This window comes from Zea mays, chromosome 10, assembly GCF_902167145.1.
Source record: "Zea mays cultivar B73 chromosome 10, Zm-B73-REFERENCE-NAM-5.0, whole genome shotgun sequence".
NCBI classification, from domain to species: domain Eukaryota; kingdom Viridiplantae; phylum Streptophyta; class Magnoliopsida; order Poales; family Poaceae; genus Zea; species Zea mays.
Window position 1 is genome coordinate 70814137 of NC_050105.1, and position 6995 is coordinate 70821131.

The window sequence follows — 6995 nt, forward strand, 5'->3', positions numbered from 1 at the left end:
ATACAAGTGTGTTTTGTAAACAGTAAAATGGTAAGATCCTGACAGTTTTAATACTGCTATTAAACAGCTAATACATGCTAAATAGGGCAAGAATGAATATGCAACTAAAACAAGATATTGCGCCACTAGCAAATTGGCAACTAAGATAGCACTTGCACATGAACAGAATAAATTGAAGGAAGTCAACCAAAATGCAAAAATATTATTAAAAAAATGTGCTCTGCTTAGAATAGAAACTGTAGATGAAAAATGGCTAGCAGAGGCCACAAAAGGGAACTCCTAACTCAGTTCAGGGTTATCAGAGTTGCACAAGGAGACCGACTTTTGGAAAGCAGAACTGCGGCAGCATGAAAGCTACACTTGACTGGGAGAAATAATGTTTCTGGATGAAACAAGATTTTGTCCCAAGATCTCTTTATGACAGTCTACCATGATCAAGTCAGTGAAAAGGCAATTCCCATATACGGACACCAAGAGCTGTACTTTCATTACCATAGAAGAAAATCAACTCACATATGAACTTGCAGTTACCAACAATTATTCAGTATTGCCACATCTCCATACAAATGCATGCACTTACAACTTTGAGTATTGTTTTATATACCAGGCAACTGTACCTAAAACTTGTCCATAAGGTATTTGACAGGCAACATCGCAATAGACTCACCGGAGCCAAGGATGATGAGACAACGCAATCTGGTGTTGCGCGGTCTCGATGCTGATTGGCCACTGTGCCACAACACGTAGAAGAAGCGGACTGTATGGTGCAACAACAAAGACTTTCAGTGAGCAAAAGGAACAATTATTGAACTATTAATACACGAAAAAAACTATGCGCACATGCTTCTACCCGCCATCTTTTTCCATTCATTTTACATGTGTATTTTTTATATTAACATGTGCATAATATTTATGTACAATTTAAGCTCACACAAATAAAATTGATATGATATCGCGCGCAAGGCGCGCTTCATACACTAGTTGATAAGCAATCACAATCACAATCGCAGTCGGTAAAAAAGTGCATGAGCTTTTGTGAATGGAATCTACTGAAAGCAACAGGAATCCGAAAAATAAATAATGAACACACAGAGAGAGGATGTTGTTCTTGTAAATTCACGGTGTCGGCCCTTTTCCAGCTGTCCAGCTTTACAGTGACCACGCTGATCTAATTTACAGCCGAACCACACTCTCGCTGCCAGAAAAAGCGTACAAAAAAGACAAAGATTCGGAGCTCAAATAATCCCAATAAATATACGAACATCTTATCGCCAAATCTAGTAAACTGAAGAGAGCCTGCGCAGGTCGTTGGGCAAATCATGAAGGCAGCCCTTGACTACTCATCATCTTCAGTTATTCGCCAAGAATGAAATAATGAATTAGGAAGCATTCAGGGAGCGGAATACTGGTAGCTGAATGACAGTAACGTATCCATGAACGGAGTAGTTCCTCAAGGCAGGCACACGCACACGCAGCTCGTGAAATTTGTTCAGATCTTGATCGATCGGGAAATGCGGCATGAAGCAGGAGACGAGCGAGAGGAGGGGAGAGATTGATGCAAGTGAAGTGAAATGAAATGAATGGAGCCGGACTGCCGGAGAGGAGAGTTTCTACCTGATAGCTAAACCGAATCCTTAGCGAACGAAAGAGGAATGGAATCAGAGTCAGAGGTGAGGGGAAGTAATCTCACCTGAAGTAAAGCAAGCTCCGGAGCCTGGAGCCTGAAGGGGACCAATCGATTTGGCCAGCAAGGAGAGGGGAGCGCGCGTGCAGTGCTGAGCTCCGAAGCCTAGAGCCTGGCGGCGGGTGCGCGGCTGGCAGGTAGCGGCGGGCACGCGCGGTAAACAGAGGGAAAGAAGAGAGACGCACAGGGTTAGGGATTTAGGTTTTGGGTTAAGTTCGACGGTGTCCACGTGGCCCACGAATTTAACTTAAGAACGTGAGTACCCACGTTTCTAATACAATAAGTTCGACGGTTTTAGCACGGACCCACGAATTTAATTTAAGAACGTGGGTACCCACGTTCTTAAATTAACCCACGAACATAACTCAATTAAGAACGTCGGTACCCACGTTCTTAAATTAACCCACGAACATTTATTAGTTTCTTGTAGTGCCTTGTGATATTGGGTTCGGTATACAACTTGCTGTGAAGTACAATTGTGGTGAAACTTCGGATGTTCACATTAGAGGGTTATTATTAGTTCAATTACACAGAAGTACAAAACTTTGAACCATACATGTTTTGTCTCAGCAGGCATAACACAGATGGAACAAAACCATCTCTTGTGAACCATACATGTTTTGTCTCAAACTGTATTTCCTTATTATTAAGACCTTGTTCGTTTGCATCGGATTGCACCCGGAATCGTTCCAGCTAATCAAAGTTTATATAAATTAGAGAAGCAATCCGGTTAGGAATCGTTCCGACCCACCAATCCGGCACAAACGAACAAGCCCTAAAGCAGGAAGGAAACACGGCCTGATAGCCCATCCACGTTAGTCGAATTATCTTAGACGTTCGATCGTCAATCGTTGGTTCCCATGCTCTCTTGTGCGGACTGACGAACATGTGGCTTCCAAGCTGCACCACCCTAGCTATGGTTTTAGGGGCGAGGTTAGGGTAGATTTCGAGAGGATTTCCTAGAATACGATTCGCTGTCACACAGCCGCCAATACAAACATGAAGCCGAGCAAAAGATCTAGCAGACGGAGGACACGAACCCTAGAACCAAGAACGCAACCAAAAGTTGAAAGGCATAATGGTGCCAAACCGGATAAAATCCAGCGCGGTCGCAATGGCAGAGGGAGCGAGGTCGGAACAAACCTGTAGCGCTCGGCGCGAAGAGGAAGAGGCGGCGGAGGGAGCGACGACGCCGAGGAGAAGCCCCCAAGCGGGGCCAAAGCGAGCTGACGTGAGGGAGAGTGCCGCCGAAGTATCCAGAGGCATAGTGAGCTGGGATTACAAGAAGCTAAGAGACGGTATGACCTTTGATTAGGAATCGGACGTCCTAAAAAATTTGCGCCGACGTGGACAACGTATCTGGTCTCGTTTCTTACCGGCTTTCATATAATAGAATGTAAATTTACATAGTAAAAGTCGTGCACCTGTAGTGTCGGATTAAAAAGATGAGTGTTTTTTGGAAACAAAAAATTCAGACAAGTGGGCCGATACGTATGGGTTCATTTAGAATACGGCCCAAACATTGACTCGTTAAACTGCAACCCATAACCTGTAGGCGAGCGACGCCTCGATGCTTTAGGCCTTTAGCCCAGCCAGACGACCGCTGCCACCTGTGTCGTCCGCAAGGGATCCATCGCCGGCGAAGGAAGCCCTCCGAAAGCCGCACTAAGCTCATTTGACGACGCCCGCACACGCGCAACGAGCTCGTTCACCTACCAGCGGTTTACCGGCGTCGTGGTGGCTACGGATCAGCGGTTAGCTGAATTTCTTCCTTATTTCCTCCTAGTCCCTCCCTGTCCCCTCTCTCATGTCCCTGGCCAAGATTAGACTGGAACAGCAAGTCGATGAATGGTAGCGCAGCATCTGCAAGCACTTCAAGTAGTATGTGTTGGGCTGTCGGTTGGATCAGTGATTAACTGATCTCGTGTCTCGTCCAAGCCTGAAGGCACAAGTCAAAGGCGATTACTTGAATATACTAGTGGATTAAGAACTTATGCATTACTAGTGGGGGCTTGCAACTTCGATTTCGAAAATTCAATGGAAATGCACGGCAGGCTTGTCTATTGGAGTGCTGTCAAAATGGAAATATGCAAAATTGGAGTGGGAAGTACAAATAATAGAATTCAAGGGAATTTCAATGTTCCTGGCAGGCTGATATTGTTTTAGAATTTTAATATACTGTTTGTTTACCCAAAAAAAGTACTAAAACGTGTAATATTCCTGTTAGTATTGTTTTTCTTGAAAAAAAATGGCTTACGCATGTATCTGTATTTGCTCAATACTAGATATAGTACCCTGTATCCGTTACCAAGTTGGTGTACCCCAAAACCAAGGTACCATTCTCTTTGAAATTGACTGGTCTTCAGTCGACTATTGCAATTCGAGGGCAAAAGTAACCCTGCATCGCAGCACAAGAACCTGCAAATTAACCCACATGAACACCGATATCTGAAGCAGAAAATAAATGTGCTCCGTGGTTCCAGGCCTTGGATGCAGACAATTACCATCTTCTGGTCTGTTTCTTTCAAAGAATATTTTTCTTGGTTATGTGCTCTCAAAAGATTTTCCCCTCCTATTTCTCTTCCTCCTTTTGGTGACATATTGTTGGGTTTCAACTCTAACCTACCCCAACTTGCTTGGGACTAAAAGGCTATGTTGTTATATATGGTGTCATTATACACAGGGAAGAAAAAGATCTTATGTTACAGGGAACTTTGATCTATGAGATTTGTTGGATGTGGTTCGGTTCTTGTAAGTAAATTCTTCAGATTAGTTTGAAGGACCTGTGTTGTAGTATTTTGATATGGTATTAAATATGCAAGCATATGTATCAATTCTGCCAGCCCTGATTGTGACCACACATTCTGATATTGGAGTATTCTGTGCAAGGTTGTTACTATGTACTAGTAAGAAAGTGGCTTTTCCACTTGTTTATGATGATACATGTATAATCACTAACATACCTTTTGCATTTCTGCATCAGAAGTGTATATTAATACACTTGACGTGGTCTGGTTCTTGAATATCAACTTGTCTCACTTCAACTTTTAATAGATCAATTTTACATTTTTATTGGCATTCAGAAAAATATAGGTGATATTTTAGAGAGAACATTCATACATATGCAGTTTCCCTCTCTTGATTTACAACATTATTTCAGTGCAGTTTTGTTAAACTCCTTTTTTCCTTTAGCATGTCTTCATTTAGTTTCTTATTATGCCCATCCTTTTATTTTTGACTATGAAGCAGGCTTTCTGGAATCACATTTCTTGAGAACTATCTATTGGAGAGCTAAACTAGGCTCTTGTTCATATTATGGATCAGCAAGCTATGATTGATGCTGATTTTCTTGAACCAACTGTACTCTTAGATGAGACACATTACCAGGAGGGGTACAGAAATGGCTACAATGATGGTTTGGCATCTGGAAAGGAAGAGGGGAGGCAGGTTGGTTTAAAGATGGGTTTCTAGGTCGGTGAAGAACTGGGTTTCTTTCACGGCTGTCTGGATGTGTGGACGTCTGCAATTCTCATTGATCAGAATGCCTTCACAGCTCGGGTCAGGAAGAATATCGAGCAACTGGCTGCACTGGTGGGCAGCTATCCGCTGTCCGATCCGGAGAATGAACAAATTCAAGACATGATGGAGAAGATAAGGCTGAAATTCAGGGTCATCACTGCAAGCTTAGGGGTGAAGTTAGAGTATGAAGGGCACCCCAAATCATCTAAACAGGATGCTGAGGATCTGTGAGCGGTGATTGAAATTACATTTTAGTTTCTCTGCCCTTGCTGTTTAAAGCTCTTCAACTCATTGGCATCATGGGGAACTGTCGTGAGACATCAATGGTCAGAGTCTAACCATAACCACATATATAGTTTTAACAATGTCTCAAGTTTTGTGTTATTACCTGTTGTCTGCTGTCTGCCATATGTAATAGTTTCCTTTCAAAAGTCAAAAGCACTTCCTTCCCATTTTCTTTGAAGTACTTGTTGGCTTGTATTCTACATGTTGGGAGCATATAGATCTTCCTCGTAAAAACACATGTCCCATGTATTGCAAATCTGCATAGATCCAATTATCTCATGGGTATGTTCATCCCAAGTGTAGAAAATCAGTGATGGCCAAAATGTAACGAGCTAGCAAGAGACACCTAAATGTGTGGTGATCTTTACAGGACTTAAGTGTCCTCCGAAAAAGAGAAGAAAACTCAATTGGTCTCTGTGACCAATTGAGAGAGGTAAAGGGTTGAGAGAGACCTGTCCTATGTGGACTCCTCAACGGGGAGTAAGTTCTTCAAAACTGAACCTTAGAAAACAAATCGTTTGTTGTTCATTGCATTGATATTTGCTTTGCGATTTGATTCTTCCTTACCGCTCTCTCTTGTTCTCATGCTTGTGATTGATCACATATCAATTTGACTTGCATCCATGTAATTTCGTGATTATTAGTGCAACTCCATGTAAGAAGAACACCTCTCGCGCACTCTGATTGTCTTTATTTCCGTTCTAACGCTAACTCGGGGTTTGAAGTTGTGCTTAAAGTTGTTAATTTCAGATTTAACCTATTCACCCCCTTTAGGTGACTTTCAAATGCAAGGTGAGTCTATGTTATTCAATATTCGGTTGTTGTCTAGTGAGTTAGTTGCTATAGCTAGGGAGGAGCTACATTGTGATGCAAATGAAGATGATATCTTAGTTGAGGAGGCGAGCACTTCAATGGGTTCGAAAGTCTTAATTATAAGACGAATGACCTTAATTGCCTTTGAGGATCAATGGTAGAATTATGTGAGGTCGGTGATAAGGACTCAATTCTATTGTTTGGGCATGCTTATATGCAAGGTGTCGATTGATCCTACCCTTCATGGGTATTTAGTTATTTACTAGAGCTGGACAATCCAACACTACACAACCCTCCATTACCCGACCATGAAAAATGTGAAAGATGTTGTTGTGGTCCTCGATGCTCAATTTTCCCTAACAAGGTTGGAGTTCCTCAACCTATCTAATTTGAACATCGTACGTATGATGTGGCAACCCCCCATCCAAATAAGTGCCACCATAATATTTTATTTTTTAGCTTTAGGCTTTAATTATTATTTTTTCTCAATTGTATCCTTTTTTGCTTATGATGCAAGAGACATTACCTAATAATATTGGTTACCCTATGTTGCTTGATCAAGCACAATAGGGTCTCTAATAGTATGGATGTCCAAACTGTGGATGATGGTGAGCCTTATGGGCTTCCAAGTGCCATCAGTTCTAATGATGACTGCACTATTGTAGATCTAAGTGAACAAGATTTTGAGCTAATC

At 42.1% G+C, this 6995-nt stretch overlaps 1 long non-coding RNA gene and 1 pseudogene across 1 annotated transcript; one reads left to right on the top strand and one right to left on the bottom strand.

The window, feature by feature from the left end:
- Positions 1–521: 521 nt before the first annotated feature.
- LOC118473556 (uncharacterized) lies at positions 522–1823 on the bottom strand. The gene is made up of 2 exons (XR_004853172.1): positions 1691–1823; positions 522–757 (listed from the first exon to the last, which is right to left on the bottom strand). It is a non-coding gene; the product is annotated as an uncharacterized lncRNA (long non-coding RNA).
- Positions 4891–5661, top strand: LOC103641193 (uncharacterized; annotated as a pseudogene).